Here is a 16,769-nt window from a genome sequence, read left to right on the forward strand (position 1 = left end):
CCTCCACCATGAAATAAAAGGATAAAGTCATTATTCTCGTAAAAAACCTTGACAGGAACTCTAGGGTCTGATGCAGTGCCACATGGAGCACAAACATATTCAGGATAGCATGAATTGGGCCCCCAGATATGATTTAGTAGAACAGATGATTCCTTGAGGTTGAGCCACCAACAAAATTCATGAAACAACCCGAGAGAGGACCTGAGGCCAATGGCAAGTTACTTACAATTCAGGATTAAAACTTGATAATAAGAATATTAAGTTGTAAAAAGTAAAATAAAACAAATTAAAACAAAAACGAGTAAGCAAAGGAAAAAAGAACCAGACAATAGATAGCTACTTTGATATTTAAAAAAGGTCTGTATTCTTATTCAGAGAACAATAGTGCAATTAAAAAAATGAGATTCATACTCTGAAAAGTAATGTCAAATGGTCACAATCCCCAAAAGACACTTGAAGCCTCAATCATTCTAAATTTCTGTCAAAGTCAGGTAAAAATGTCTTCTTGTGAGGTAGATTTCACTCTCTGCTTCAAAAAAGTCCTTTAAAATTCTCTTCAAACTCCAAACTTCACAGACCGAGAAATACTGATTAAAACTGCTATTCTTTTTCATAACTGAATTGTATCTATAGGGAGAGTTTAGATGACATGCAATCACTTTATTTTTTCCCAAAACCTATTATATGCATATTTAGCAGAAATTTTTTGTTACTTTGTGATAATTAGAGAGCCACCATATTTCTCCATATTTCTTCTATTAAGCTTAGATTTCAGGGCATCAGTTGAAATTTTTGCAGCTAGCTCAACCCTTGATTATGACAAAACTCTACTGATTGATCATTACATTTCAACCTTTGTTCAGTTCTAGATTCCTGAATGGCTAAAGTTCTCCAATTGTCCCACAAACTTTCAAATTCCTTCTCACATAGTTGCTGCTGCTACAACTATATCTGACCTTTTAACAATATTCACTGAGCTCTTAATGAGATTGTTTCATGTCTCTGTTATGAAGTTGAAATTGAACGAGATTTGATTTCCAAGTAGAACTAAGGAATCTTTGAATGCATTCTTTTCCTTTATCTTTTAATTAGTGGATATCCTCCCTCCTCCTTCCTACCCTTCTCAAAAAGTAGGAAGAAATGAAACTACAGAAGAATATCACAAAGATGTTTTTCCAACTTTGATTTGTTCTTGCTCCTATGCTCCTTCCCATCTTACATGATTTTAATTTGCAGTTAAGATAATACAGAATGGTCATTATTAACAGAAGAAAAAAGTGATTGAGTTTACATTGTCTGTATGGGAAATTTGAAAGACTGTAAGATGTAGGATGAGAATAGAATTCAGATGCCTGAGCTTGACATAATAAATATGCACAACAATATTGTTTGAACCTAATTATTTGACTCTTTTCCCCCTTAAGGATTTCAAAACACTCTACTCTAGTCACCTGGTCTAACTTGTTCTTCCATCAACAGGGTCTATATTTCCTCCAAAAACCATATCATACAGCAAAAAGAACTGAGAGTTAGGAGTCAAGAGACTCATGTTCAAGTTTCAATTTAATCCTTAAATACACATGAAACATGGGTAAATAATACCCTAGATTACATAGAACTATAAAAGGGACAAGATCATTCATGTCACATAGTGTCTAATCATTTAAATTTGCTTTGCCCTACTTAACTCTCTGTGGTTGAATGTATGATTTTAATTCTAGCTCACACTTTTTTCTGTCTTAGTACATATAAAAATATGAAATACTATTCAAACATTAACTGAAAAGGGCCTACCTCTTTTAGCAACAAAATCACTTTAAAAATCTTGTTCAAATTTAAGCTGTTGAAGTTAACATTTTCTTGAGTTTGAATTTTTGTTTTGCAGCTGAATTATTATACCAACCTAGTCATGTCTTTCTTTGTCTCAGATTAGTTTTCCATTTTGAAAAAAAAGCCACAATAATATCTGTAATACTTTTCAGGATTGTGATGATCAATAAGATAATGTTTTAAAATTCTCTAAAATTCTATGCAATTATTATACAGGGAATAATGCTTAAATTAGGGGCAGCTAGTTTTTACAGTGGTTAGAGCACTGGGTCTGATGTCAGCCTCTTCCTGAGTTCAAATATGACTTCATACACTTACTAATTGTGGGACCCTGGTTAAATGACTTACCTCATTTGTCTCAGTTTCCTTAACTGCAAAATGAGCTGGAAAAGGAAATGGCAAAATATTCCAATATCTTTGTATTACTTTCTGCAATACATTTTGTCTATTTTTATTTATCCTATTATAGACTATATATAATCTTCTCTACTTATTTCATTAATACTTAACATGCATTTTAGACCTGTCCCAAAATTAGACTCCAGGCACTTTTGGAAAGTGGTAATGTCTTCTCTTTCTCTTTCATTTAGACTCTATACTAAGAACAGAGATCAAAACAAAGATGCTCCATAAATATTTGAATGATCTTAACTAAGAAGAAGATTTAGGTGAAGTTTAAAAGAATTTGAAAAGAATAAAAGTTAAAATCAAAATAAAAACAAAAATATGTGGGCTGAAAAATGTTCAGTGCTATATTAATGAATATAATGATGAGCTAGAGTTGCCTAAAATTACTTTATGAGGCTTCTAGCCCATTTTACCAAATGTCCTTGAACAGTCATTCATCCCTTACCAAGCCTCACAAAGATTTGTCTTTTAACCTTATACAGTTAAATTAGAATTATTATATGGTAGTCAGATACTTCATAGAAAGACATTAGTTTTGTTTGGGGGGGGGTATTTCCAGAGCTAATTATCAGTTCAATGAAAGAACAACTCTGACAACTGGAGTCCACCAGCAATGGAATGGGACTACTTATAGAAATGTGCAAGCAAAGTTCCAGGAAGCTGAATTCCTAAAGAGAGGTATCCCCCTCTACATAGGAAGTTGTTTTAAATGACTTCCAATATAACTTGTGAATATAATTTTTCTTCATTGCTAATTTTGGTTTATTTGTATATTTTCACCTAGGTTATTCTTATGTCTTATCTCCAGTTTTGAAGTAATATCTCTTTACAAAGAAATTTGTAATTTAAAAAAATCATAGTTTCTAAAACTATCATAAACCAAGGGTCCAGATTACTCTACTGAATGACTAAAAGTAATGTAACTCTTTTCTTCCAATGCAAATAATAGTGATTTTATCAAGCATCTATTTAAACAATAAAAATTAAGTCTTAGGAGATAGAAAGGCTCACTTCCTCTTCGGGCTGGCAAGATATCAAGATTATGAGAGACAGTGACCTTCAGGAATGATTGCCAGGGTCTACTATCATTACATTAACTGTCAACATGAAATCTTTGCTACTTAAAAATGGACCTTGACAACTTCTGCTAACAGACTAATAAGTTCAGTTCTATGAAATGTTTTGATGGTAGATAAGTTTACTTCCTTTAAATGTTATTGATTTTGAAGATATATATTTTATGCTTTATGTGAATAGCATAAAATATATAAATGTACTTATATGAAGTACTATTTATGTTATATTAAAACTACATAATATAGAAATACTCTCTGAAGGGGTAGATGCATAAAGGAATTAAGACTTCCTTAGAAGTCAATTATTCATTCATGCATCCATCTATATTTCTGTTCATTCACTCAACAATGTGTCTACTAGATGAAAAGCCCTGCTGAAGGAAAGATAACAGAGTAATGGAAAGATGAAGGGGTTTATATTCTATAAGGATAGGAGCACTGAACTCCTAGGGTTATTGTTAGAATCAGACAGAATTATGATTGCTAAGAACTTTATAAATCTTGAAGTACTAATTATACATACATATATATATATAGTATATATATATATATATATATATATATATACACATAAATAAACTACTGGATTTTTTGTAACAAAATATTCATGTAGGAAAATATAATACAAAGTAAAAGTGTCACAAGACAGGTATTAAAGTGCTACAAAACATAAGAGCATTGAATTTGGTGGTGGGGAAGAGATCTCTTCATGGAAAAGGTAGCATTTCATCTTGCCCTGGAGAATAGAAAGGTTTTGGATGGTTGAAGATGGGAGATTCTAGACAGATGGAATATCATGAACAAAGGCAACACTGCATGCTCACTGAGGATGAGTAATGAAGCTTAGCTAGAACATATGTTTCAGACCAACAAAGGTAGGAGGAATGTCTGAAGGGAGGTAGGAGGAGGAAAATCTGAAAGATTGGTTGGAGTCAGATCAGGGAGTGTCTTGAATTTTATACTATACATTATTCTTAGGGTGGGAAATAATGAACAGTATATTAAGATCTTCTGTTGTTCCAGTGAACAAAGAATTTGAAGTTATATTTTGTGGTGGACAAATAAAAAGTAAAACAGATGCTAAGAAGTGATAAAATCTTTCTTTTCTGCACTGAAATTCATCATCATCATCATCATCATCATCATCATCATCATCATTATTATTATTATTATTATTATTATTATTGAAGGCCCTGATTCAGTCACTTTGCATACTATTCAATTACAACTCATCAATGGGGGCAGCTAGGTGGCGCAGTGGATAAAACACCAGCCCTGGAGTCAAGAGTACCTGGGTTCAAATCCAGTCTCAGACACTTAATAATTACCTAGCTGTGTGGCCCTGGGCAAGCCACTTAACCCCATTTTCCTTGCAAAAAAACCTTAAAAAAAACCTCATCAATGATAAGGATATATTAAAATATACCTAATATTGTAACAATTTATATTAATGTTATTACTGATATTGATAAGCCTGTTACAATAATTCTGGTACTGTTTTATTCTTATTTACTTCTTTATATTTTTTAAGTGTTTTGTGTGTACTGTTTCATTTCATATTCTCAAAAACACTGAGAGGATGTGAGATAGGTAGAGTAAATATTATTATTGCCAATGGAGATATTAAAAAAATGAGGTCTGAAGAAGTAAATTGTCCAGTGACATTGAGAAAATTCTTGGCACAACCAGGATTAGAACCTAGGTCTTTCTAATATTAAATCAAACTCTTCAAAAGTCCTCCTTTGATTATTACCAATGAAGAGTTCATATATACACATATACATGTGAACATATATATATATATATATATATATATATATATATATATATATATATATACCTACTCTTCCAATTAAATTGGTGACCCCAAACTCCAGCAACAAAGGCTCCTTTAATTTTCCTTAGGTAGCATGGTAGATGGTAGATAGAGCACTGGCATAGTAGATAATAGATGGAGCTCATAGTAGATAGAGCACTGGCCCTGGAATCAATAATTATGTAGTTCTGTGTGACCTTGGGCAAGTCAATTAACCCCGCTGCCTTGCCAAAATAAAAGTATCTTTTACTCTGGCTTTGAGAAATGAGCCTTGGGATGTTTGAATCTATTCTATGTCATTTATCCTTTTCAATTTTAAGTGTCAACAGTGATCCTGGAGTTAGAGATATGGTAACCTTGCAGTCAGGATTCCTGATGAGATGCTTCAGCCAGTCAACCTGGCAAGAAAACTCTAAGAAGACAACATTCCTAGGATGGAAGGGTGGGACAGGATATTGGTACTGTGTGCTAGGAACTGAGCTAATACCTTTTCCCTCCCCAGAGGCTAAGCTGGTACTGAGGCGAGGAAATAATGCTTCCTTAATGTTGAGGGAGTTAGTTTGTAATTATATCTTTGGAAGTAAATATTTCTTAATAATATCTAATCTGATTGTTAATGGCTAAATGGAAGTGGGGTGCTGGGGACCATGCCCTAATACTTGAGGGAATAGCAGCAGTGGAGCTACAACCACTAATAGTCCAGATAACCCTGCTACCAAATCTCTGCATGGGTGAATTGATCTCTATCTGGAGAAAAATTGGTCATCATTTTTAATGTAAGTTGCTTTTGATGATAGTGATAGATCCATGCAAGTAGTCAACACAGTCTTTCCCGTGATGTGGGAATGAAAACATTCAAAAAATAATTCAAGAGTATTGGTTTAAATCTTTCAATCACAGAGTCAGAATTTCTGACCTTGAAAGAATGCAAACTGAGCAAGTCAAAAAATGGTAATAAATTTTTAGCTTATGACCACGTAAAATAACATCACATACCCTGGTATCCTCATTCAAAATTGTGCTTGAAGTATAGAGAGCAGACAGGTAGTACTAAGATAGCTACACATTGCTTTAATGATGAACTCCAAAAGCACTCTAACCCATTTTTATGCTTTGAATGAAAACACCATTGTGTCTTAAGGAGTCTCACCTTGCAAGATTCTGAATAAAACTCTAAAGGGTTTCAAGGAGAGGCCTCCTGGGATTTAGTTATCCACAATCACAATACCCTGGTCATATTTTAACATTTTACCTCACTTTTAAGATTACTTTAATAAATATGTGACACATGAAAATACTGAGTTCTGGATAATCCTGGTTTGAGTGGTCATCTCTAGACATAACTAAAGGATAAATAGTTTCAGATTTATAGCAATTTCCTATGAGTTGTTCCTTCAAATATCTATACATAACCACTGAGCTAGAAAGGACCTCAGAGATTATCTAGCATAGTTATTAATTTTTAAAGATGAGGAAGCTGAAACACAGGTGACTAGGGGCAAGACCAGAACTAAAAACAAGTCTCATGATTCCTGGTCCAGCATTTTTTCAAATGCCACTTGTTTAATCAATTAGTTGAATCCAACTCTTCATGACTCCATTTGGTATTTTCTTGGTGAAGATATTGAAATGATTCACTGTTTACTTCTTTCTCTTCATTTTACATATGAGATCTAATGAAAATAAGGTTAAAAAAATGACTTGCCCAGGGTCACACAGTCAGTACATGTCTGAAGCCACATTTGAACTCAGATCCTTTTGACTACACTGTTCCATCTAAATATACCACATTGGCTCCCAATATTAAAAATAATAATAATAGTAGCATACATCTATAATTCATGCTTCTGAATGCTAGAGGATATTTTCAACTCAGTTATTCTCAGATTGAGCGAAAACTGATCCAAACATATTCACTGAATCTTGCACCAATAGGGTACTTCCCCTGGAGAACAGGAAGGAGAGTTAAGAAATACAGATGCTAATCAGAAATGAGATGAAGCCATTCAGTGGCTATTTTCCTTTAATCTTGTTTTTTTTTTTTTGCAAGGCAAACAGGGTTAAATGGCTTGCCCAAGGCCACACAGCTAGGTAATTATTAAGTGTCTGAGTCCAGATTTGAACCCAGGTACTCCTGACACATTGATTAAATTTTTTGATCAGGAAAGCTGATGGAGACAAAATCCAAATATATCACTTCAGACAGAAAACCAGAGATACAATAAAAGTATAAAAGCATAGAACTGAGAAGCTGGAAATAACCTTATTAGAGGTTACCTACTCCATTGTTTTTCTTTTGCAAAAAAAAAAACTTCCAAAATTTTCTTTATGTAGCATAATCCACTTGAACATCTCTAAAAACAGAAAATTTCATATATATTCCTATTATATTCTCATCCATCTAAATACATTTCTTAGCACACTCTTCTTCCTCTGCTCTCTTGGATCATGAAGAATACTATAAACAGCAATTCTATTCTTCCTGTAGAAGCAGGTAGGTGCCATTGTGGAGAATCTAAAGACAAAAGTTCAAATCTGATCTCAGATAATTACTAGATGTGAGACCATGGGAAAATAATTTATATTCTGTCTGGCTCAGTTTCATTATCTATAAAATAGGGATAATAATACCTTCTACTCCATAGAGTTATTGTGAGGTTTAAATGAGATAATATTTTAAGGCACTTAGTACAGTGAGTAATGCTTAATGAATATGTGTTCTCTTCCCCTTTTCCTAATCTTTTTTCCCCCAAATCATCCTTTCTACCATATATCACATTCTGATAGCACCTGGTTCATAATTACTTGAATATTCTTTAGCTCAGATGTGTCTAATTGATCCCACAATACTCAGTGTAGAGGGAAACAAAATGTAAGAAGGGAAATATTTAACAAAATAAGTAAAAATACAAGAAAACAAATAATGTTGATGTGTTTTTGAAAGTCAATATGCTTAGATATACTGTAGCAACCCCATTTCTATTTGAGCTTCACACTATTGTTTTAGCTAAGTCCCAGTTTTTCAATGCTTTTCCTAAAAAACCCAACTCTGATAATCTAGCACGTGGTCTTCAGGTGAGGCCTGATTTGTACCTAGACCAATAGAACTAACCCCTTCATTGCTTTGCACACTCTACTACTATTAAGGCAACTAAATAAAAAATTGATTCTTAGCTGTCATATCACAGTGGATTATGCCTAAAAGATTATCCACTAAAAGTTCTTAGATCTCTTTGCAAGCTGAAATATATCTCTTTCACTCTATACTTACATAGTTGATGTTTTTAAAATACATCAAACAATAAAAACAAATTTGTGCATATTAAATTTCATTTTATTTGATTTCTTGCCTGGATCCAGTTTAGCAAGATCTATTTTTGGTTTCCAAAAATGTCCATAATAAGAATGTGGCTATAGTTCCCAGGTTTATATCAGATACAATTTTTTTTTAGGTTTTTGCAAGGCAAACGAGGTTAAGTGGCTTGCCCAAGGCCACACAGCTAGGCAATTATTAAGTGACTGAGGCCGAATTTGAACTCAGGTCCTCCTGACTCCAGGGCCGGTGCTCTATCCACTGTGTTACCTAGCTGCCCCATATCAGATACAAATTTGATAAATGCATCATTTCTGTTTTTCTCTCAAGTCATGGCCAAAGATGTTCAAGGGAACATAAAGACAGGGCTTTTAAATATGTTACTAGAAGAAGCTCACTCAAGTTCTGAAAACAACTTTAAGTCTTCTATGATATAAAAGGTTCATTTTGTCAAATCTTCACTGAAATACAATTATCTTATTTATAATATTGTTCTTTCCTTATCCATCTAGCAATTCCATGAAAGAAGGAAATGAAGCTATTTTGGTATAACTGTCTCCTTATGAAACAATCCTGAGTCATAGTGAACTGTACTTTTCTAATAAAAGCTCTAATAAGAAGTCCCTCCAAATGTTTATAAACCATCTGTTTAATAATCTGTTATGTAATATTGCAGTCATCCACATCGAACTCATGAGTTTATAATCTGTGGAATCCCTTTTCAAAAAGTGAAAGACTCTTTGTCCTTTTCTAGTCATGCAGTCTGACCTCATTTGCACCATTCCTCCAAGGTAAATCACAACTAGGTTAGGCAATCACAACTGTGAGGATTTAAGTTTTTTATGTCTTGGGATTTAATTCCTCAGGGAAAGGTGACTTGAATTTTTTATTATTATTATTATTATTATTATTATTATTATTTAAAGAGCAGTGCTCTATTTTTTATTGGCTATCAAGACATATTATTTCAATTCTTTTCTAGAGATTTCATTCATTTCATTTCATTTTTTTTAAAAATACCTTAAAATCAGAGAAAAGAAAGTAATCTGGTGAATGAATTACTGAGCTTTTGTTTCTTTATGCTATATGCCTTTGGATTAGGTGTTTAATTTCATTATACCTCAGTTTTCTCATGTATAAGATAAAGATTTTGGACAAGTATGTTAGTGCCAATAAACACACTGTTAGAATGTTTTTAAATGCATAAACTCAAATAAATAGGATTATAAAATTAATCAATTTATAAATAGTTTTGAAAAAATATTTTTAAATGCAATTTCATAACCCATAGGCTAAGAATCCTTGGAGTAGATATTCTCTAAGATTTACAGCTCAATGATCCATCAAGAACAGATTAGGTTGGGGCAACTAGGTGGCGCAGTGGATAGAGCACCGGCCCTGGAGTCAGGAGTACCCGAGTTCAAATTTGGCCTCAGACACTTAATAATTACCTAGCTGTGTGGCCTTGGGCAAGCCACTTAACCCCATTGCCTTCCAAAAAAAACCTTAAAAAAAAATAACAGATCAGATTGTTCGGGAATTTCCTTCTCTATGGAAGATAATCTTGTTAAAATTCTTTCCACCTGAAACAAAAATTGGTCAAATTTCTTAGTGTGGTTCTATGGCCCATTGTTGGTAGCTCTAGCTTTCTACAGAATTGCTCAGAGCTATATGAAATGCAGAGCAGCTGGGTAGTGCAGTGGATAGAGCACTGGCCTTGGAGTCAGGAGGACCTGAGTTCAGATCTGATCTCAGACACTTAATAATTACCTAACTGTGTGAGTTTGGGCAAGTCATTTAACCCTATTGCCTTGCAAAAAAAATTATATGAGATGCTATGATAGTTGAAAAAAGCTATTTGCTCTTGAGAAGCTCAGAATTTGATTCAAGATAGAATATTACTCAGAGAATCAGATTATTTTATTTCTTAAAAATAATGGAGTCACACAATTTTATCAGTACCTAAAGAAATAAATCTATGCCATTTGCATTTTCTAAGATACTGTGGTAAAATGGAAAGGTATTGGATTTGAAAGCAGAAGATTTGGATTCAAGTCTCTGCTCTGACCTTGTGTAATTCAGAGCTTAGCTTATATTATTAATCTAGTCTTTATATAGATATAGATATGCACATATATCTATATCTATATTTATATATAAATTGGGAATAATGTTCTGTTTTTCCATATATAGAACAATACCTGTGCCTGAACATAGGCCACAATTGAAAAATGAGATCACTTAGAAATGGTGAAAAATAACACCAAATATAAAATGTACAGATTTTTTTGCACTCATCTGATTGAAGTTTTTATTTTTTAGGTGGTTCTTGTATTAAGAGCAATAAAGTAATCAAATTTCCCACTTCACAGAATTTTTGTGACAAAAGCCTGTTGTAAATTCTGAAGTCCTACAAATCATGCTTTAGCTTCCAAGGATTGGAAATATGTCTTCATATATTAAATCTTTTTCTTCTATAATTTACAAAATACTTTTTATCAATATGTCATTCAGAGTTACTAGGGTATTTAATTTGATGGCAATTAGACTTTTATTGACTAAGGTACACACAAAATATTTGTTGTTTCTACTAAGGATTCAAGACATATCATTAGGCCTCCAAAACAAATCAGAATCAAGAATTAAATTTATATTAAGTTAATTTTCATCTTATGATTTAAGACCCACTGTTAGGATACATGAAAAAAAGTCATTATCTCATTTAATAGAAGCTGTGAACCCTACAGAAACATTTTAAATTTGACTCACTGAAATCTTAGCTGACTGCAAAAGTTAAGAAGACAACAATTCCATAAATGGCATCAATGGAAAGAAGTAAATCCCAGGAAAGTAAATGGCCTCCATTTCACTTGTTCCCTAATACAATCTCTCTAATCTTGTCATAAGTCTCCAATTTCTCCTATATACAACATTTCCCTTACTATTTATCTTTGTTTTGTCTTACATGTTAAATGTCCTCTCTCTGCCAATTGTGTCTCAGTGAAATCTTAACCATCTTTTAAGGTCAAGCTCCTAGCTTGCTGTTTTCAGGAGGGCTTTCTTGACTTTTTTAACCCCCATGAATTGCTTCCTTCCCATTTTATACCTACACTCTACATCACACAGATCAGTAGCTGAGTACATGTTGGTTTGTACTGTTTTCTCTGGAATCAAATTATGAGCTCTTCATGGGCAAATATTTTTTTTCAACTATCATAGCACCTCATATATAGTACTGAGTGTATAAGCTCTATGCTACAAATACATATTGACTGACTTAAAAAATGTATTTATAGTTAATCATTCAATTCAGTTCAATTCAACAAAAAATGTATTAAGGATCTTCATTCATGAAGCACTGAATCAGATCCTAGAAAAACAAAAACAAGCTGATTCTTAAGCAACTCTGGGAATGCTACTAATGTAGAGAATGACATGTAGAAAATATTTGCAAAATAAATACAATGTAATTTTTAATAGATAAAACTGACAGGATCAGTCACTTAAGAAGTTGAGGCAAGGGAGACAACTACTGCAGATATAGGGAATAGCCTAAGCAAAAGTGCATAGATTGGAAGTAGAATATCACACATAGTAAAGGAGAGAATCAATTTATATAGAATATAAAGGAATGGAAGGCATATTTTGATATGTCTCAAAAGATAAACTGTAGCAGAATTGAAACAGTAGAGGATTTTGTATATTGTCCTAAATGCTAAAGGAATTGTTATATCTTCTGAAGTTTAGTATAGATATGGTCAAACCTTGCTTAAGGAAGATTATTAGGCAATTGTGTGAAAGATGGATTAGAGAGAAAAGAATTAGACAAAACACAGGTATATATGTGTATATATATATATATATATATATACATATTTGAACAATAAAGATAATTTTCATTCAGTTTTACATACCACCAATTAAGAATCTTTTTCTCTCACTCTATTTCATCATTTTCATTTTTCTTTCTCAGCAATTTATTCCCTCATATTCTCCTTACCCTTTCTTTTTTTCCTCTCTCCTTGCTCTCCTTTCTCTTACTTTATGTAGGCCAGTGAATGTTGAGCAAATTGAGTTCTGTTGATTCAAGTAGGTTGCTAAGCCCTAATTCAATTGAAAAGAAAAACCACTTAGGGTATCCACAAATCTTATAACATCAGGGTATTAACTTGTCTGAGCTAAGCAGCATGAACAAAGTTTTCAAAAAGTCTGCCGGCTACCAGATGCCCCCTAGTCCTCTGCAACATCTCATTAGCTTTGAACTCTCTTTCCAGGTAAAAGTGTTTCTGCCTACACCAAAGGCAGCACTGTTAGCACATCACAGAGGCATCGTGCCATACTATGATTGCTTGTGTGACAGTCACTATAGGGTTTCATAGCCAGACAACTGATAGGACCTCCAATCAATATCTGGCTATTGACTGTCTGACAGGAGGAGCTCTATATCTGGCTGTGTATGATGGAAAGAAAGGATAAAAGCTGACATCCTCTTTCCCTACTGAAAAGTGAGCTAAAAGACTGTTAACATGTCATAAAAACTAGACTATGAAAAAAAGATTAATAAGGGCAGACAACAAGGTGAAGACATCTGGAGAAGGGGCAGCTTGATCATCCTAAAAGGCAATGAAATTGAGGTCAAGGAGCTTCAGACATATTTAGGGAAATAGAAAATGATAATGAATCATCCATTAGTACATATTTACTATGACAAATTGGGTCAGTTTAGTGCCAAAGTATAAATCAAATACCGGTTGTCTAAGCAAAGAGCAACTCTGCCACAACTGGCTACTGACTGTTAGAGAATATTCAGAAAGAAAAATTGTTCTCCTGGAGTATATCATCTAATTAATTATTATTTTCTTCATCTAAAACACATTTTGAAGGTCACATTCAATATACCAAATTGCAAAAGTGTTTCCTAAAGATGTTAGGCAGCACCTAAAATTGAATAATATTCACCAGACTCCTTTGTAGAAGGCCAGAAAACCAATACAAATGCCACACACCTGCTGAAAAGCTTGCTGAGTTTGTGAGACTATCCCTTCATTAGTAGCTGTAGCATAGTGGGTGGGGGGAGAAGATCTGGACTTGGGATCAAAGATCCAGAGTAAGGATAGACTTCAGAGGCCATCTCATTTAATGCCTACATTTATGTTTGAGGAAAGCAGACCTGGGGAAGTGAAGTGTCTTGCCCAAAGTCACAGGCAGAGATAGGATTCCAGACCAGATCATATGATACAAAAAACCAGCAAGTATGCCATTGTATCCCATGACCACAGAGGACCTGATTTCAGATCTCAGCTCTCTTACTTGGACCAAGAAAATTATTGATGAGTATCATCTGTAAAAGGAGAAGCCTTGGCTGGATGGCTCCTAAATCCCTCCTAAGCATGATATAAGATTCAGAAGATTGATTCAGCCTACATCATAGAATAAAATTTCTTGTTTCTTTCCCTCTAACTCCTACCTGTCTTTGAAGGCTCACCTTGAGTCTAGCCACTTCCATGAAACTTCCCTAACTACTCTGAAGGCTAAGGATCATGTCTTACACTTGGCTTCTATATCCACAGTAATAAACTGTAGCAGAATTGAAACAGCAAAGGATTTTGTATATTGTCCTAAATGCTAAAGGAATTGCTATATCTTGTTATATCATTGCAAAATAAATAGAATATAATTTTTAATAGATAAAACATTGAAAGGATCAGTCACTTAAGAGGTTGAGGCAAGGGAGGCAACTACTGTAGATATAGGGATAGCCTAAGCAAAAATGCATAGATTGGAAGTAGAATATCACACATAGTAAAGGAGAGAATCAATTTATATGAATAGAGCACTGACCTTAGAGTCAGGAGGAACTGGAGTTCAAATCTAGTGTCAGACACTTGCCACTTACTAGCTGTGTGACATTGAACAAGTCATGTAACCCTGATTGTTTCTCATCCAGAGTCATCTCCAGTCATCCTAATCTATGTCTAGCCACTGAATTCAGAGGACTCTGGAGAAGAAAGTGAGGCTAGTGATTTAGCACAATACCTTCCTCACTCAAATCCAATGCATGTGCTTGTCATGGCATCACCTCCTTGATGTCATGGTCTTCTTCAAAAATGAGGAAACAAACATCATCATCATCATATACATAGGAATGGGCACATAGGAGAGATACAACATACATATTGTTGAATTAATTATTCCTCAGAGAGCCTGCCAAGCCACTTTGATAAGATGCTTTTACATAGCACCTTAAAAAAATGACTCAAGAAAAATGAGATGAGTGGAGTTAAAAAAGAGAAAGCAAGGAATACCCATGACTTGTAAAAGAATCCTTGATATTTATGCAAATCCTCAAAATAACACAATATTTTGGATTTGATTCTAGTGTTGGCCTAGTGTTGGTGTATTGTTGGATTTTCAGTACTGTTGCAATTAGACATTGATGGATTTGTAGAAGCACAGAGAGAATTTTAAAATAATTTTTAAGGATTGTATCTACCTTTTCATCTTATCAGTCTAGTTATTGTAATTATAAAAAACCAACACCTCCCACCATTTAATTATCAACTTTACACCCCTGGGCAAAAGAAAACTGTTGTTAAGTTTTAAAAAAACTGCATTTTTAGGTTCATGGGTGGATTAAAATGCATGAAATCAAGTATTATTTGACATAAAATTCTGAAAAAAAAGAGCTAGATTATTTCCAGGAAAGCAAAATGTAAATTTTAAGGGATAAGGATTTTTTTTGAGGTTTAGTAAACATAAGGCTTAGCATTTGACTATTCCAGTATACAAAATTCCCCTTCCCAATTGGAAAAAGAGTAGTATTTGATAAAAGCAAAGCATATGGGCATGTATGCTAATCAATTCCCTGGAACTCTTCTGAATAAAATCATCTTAGTCTTGATAATTTTTAGCTACCATTTCTGAGACTTTGATTTTTTTTATTAGCCCCCCCCCCGGGTATATATGGAATGTTAGAACAGAAAACACTTTAGAGAGCATGTCATTCAGCTCTTTAATTTTATAGAGGGGGAAGCTGTAAACTAGAGGAAAGTGAGCTGTCCAAGGTCAAGAAGCAAATTATAGACTGAGCTCAGACAAGACCCAAGTAAACTGATTTCTAGTCGTGTTTTTACTCACTACACTACACTACCAAATAACAGACTATATTAAAAAGGATCTAATTTTTTTAATCTAACATTTTTTTTCTATTGTTATGGAACATGACACAAGTTCTAAGAAAATGCATCTTTCATCTCTGACACTACATGCTTCAGAAAGAACCAGGTTCAAAATAAGAAAACAATGTATCTATATGCCCCATGGATACGGCTCTGAGGATGTGAGAATGGAAGTGTATATAATCAAAAAATAAGTAAGCGGCGAGGGGTTTCCATCAAATGAAGGGGTTGGACTCCTTGGTTCCTTCTAGTGCTGATATTAGATGATTCCTTAAGATTTAGCTGACAATGCTATGCCTGCTTATATTAATGAGATATTGCTGAATATGAGTTTTCCAAAGCCTCTCACATTGACTATTAGGTCATTTTTCATCACCTATACTTTGCAATTCTTCATAGGAAATATGGTATTGAAAGCAATACACTAGGGTAATTTCAAGTCTTTTACATGGTTGTTTTTTTATACTGTTCCCCAAAAGAAAAGAAATGGTTATTTTACTTTATTGTGCCTAGCCTCAAACTAAAACAGAGAAACCTCCTGTTTTCTTTCCATTTCCCCTGGGCACCTAGCGTAATAACTGAAAATTATTCAAATAATGTAAGTGGTTGAGGACACAGGAATCTTGTCTCCATAACACACTTCTATATCTTCTCTTTCCTGAAACTATACAAATCATATATAGCTTTCAGCACACAGCACAAGCTTCAGCTTCTGGTATTTGTTTCTAAAATCTTACAGTGCCTGACAGCAGGTGCTTAATGAATGAATTTATTCTTTCTGACTATTCTCTTCTTTGAACTTCCATTACTCTGAAAGTTATTACAGTACTATATAACAGCAATTAATTAAATGTTAGTTGTTTGAACGCTATAATTTTGTCTTCCCTATTATAGTATAGGCTCTTAGAGAACAAAGACAATATTTTAAACAGGAATGTGTATAGATAGATAGATCTATAAGTATATGTGCATATATACACATACATGTGTGTACATGCTTATATATGTGTATATATACATATTTATGTATAAATACACATATATAGTCCTCTCCTAAGTTGCTAGGGTAGTAATGCTGTACATAAAATAGACACAATGCATTGTCTGGGAATTAAACCATGATTGACTAAATAATATTAATAAGTATG

At 33.6% G+C, this 16,769-nt stretch overlaps 1 protein-coding gene across 2 annotated transcripts in view; it reads right to left on the reverse strand.

Annotated features, from left to right (window-relative positions):
* Positions 1 to 16,769, reverse strand: part of CNTNAP5 (contactin associated protein family member 5) — a 945,272-nt gene that overhangs the window by 413,625 nt on the left and 514,878 nt on the right. The gene's annotated exons all lie outside the window — the stretch shown is intronic.

This window comes from Macrotis lagotis, chromosome 1, assembly GCF_037893015.1.
Source record: "Macrotis lagotis isolate mMagLag1 chromosome 1, bilby.v1.9.chrom.fasta, whole genome shotgun sequence".
Lineage (NCBI taxonomy): Eukaryota > Metazoa > Chordata > Mammalia > Peramelemorphia > Peramelidae > Macrotis > Macrotis lagotis.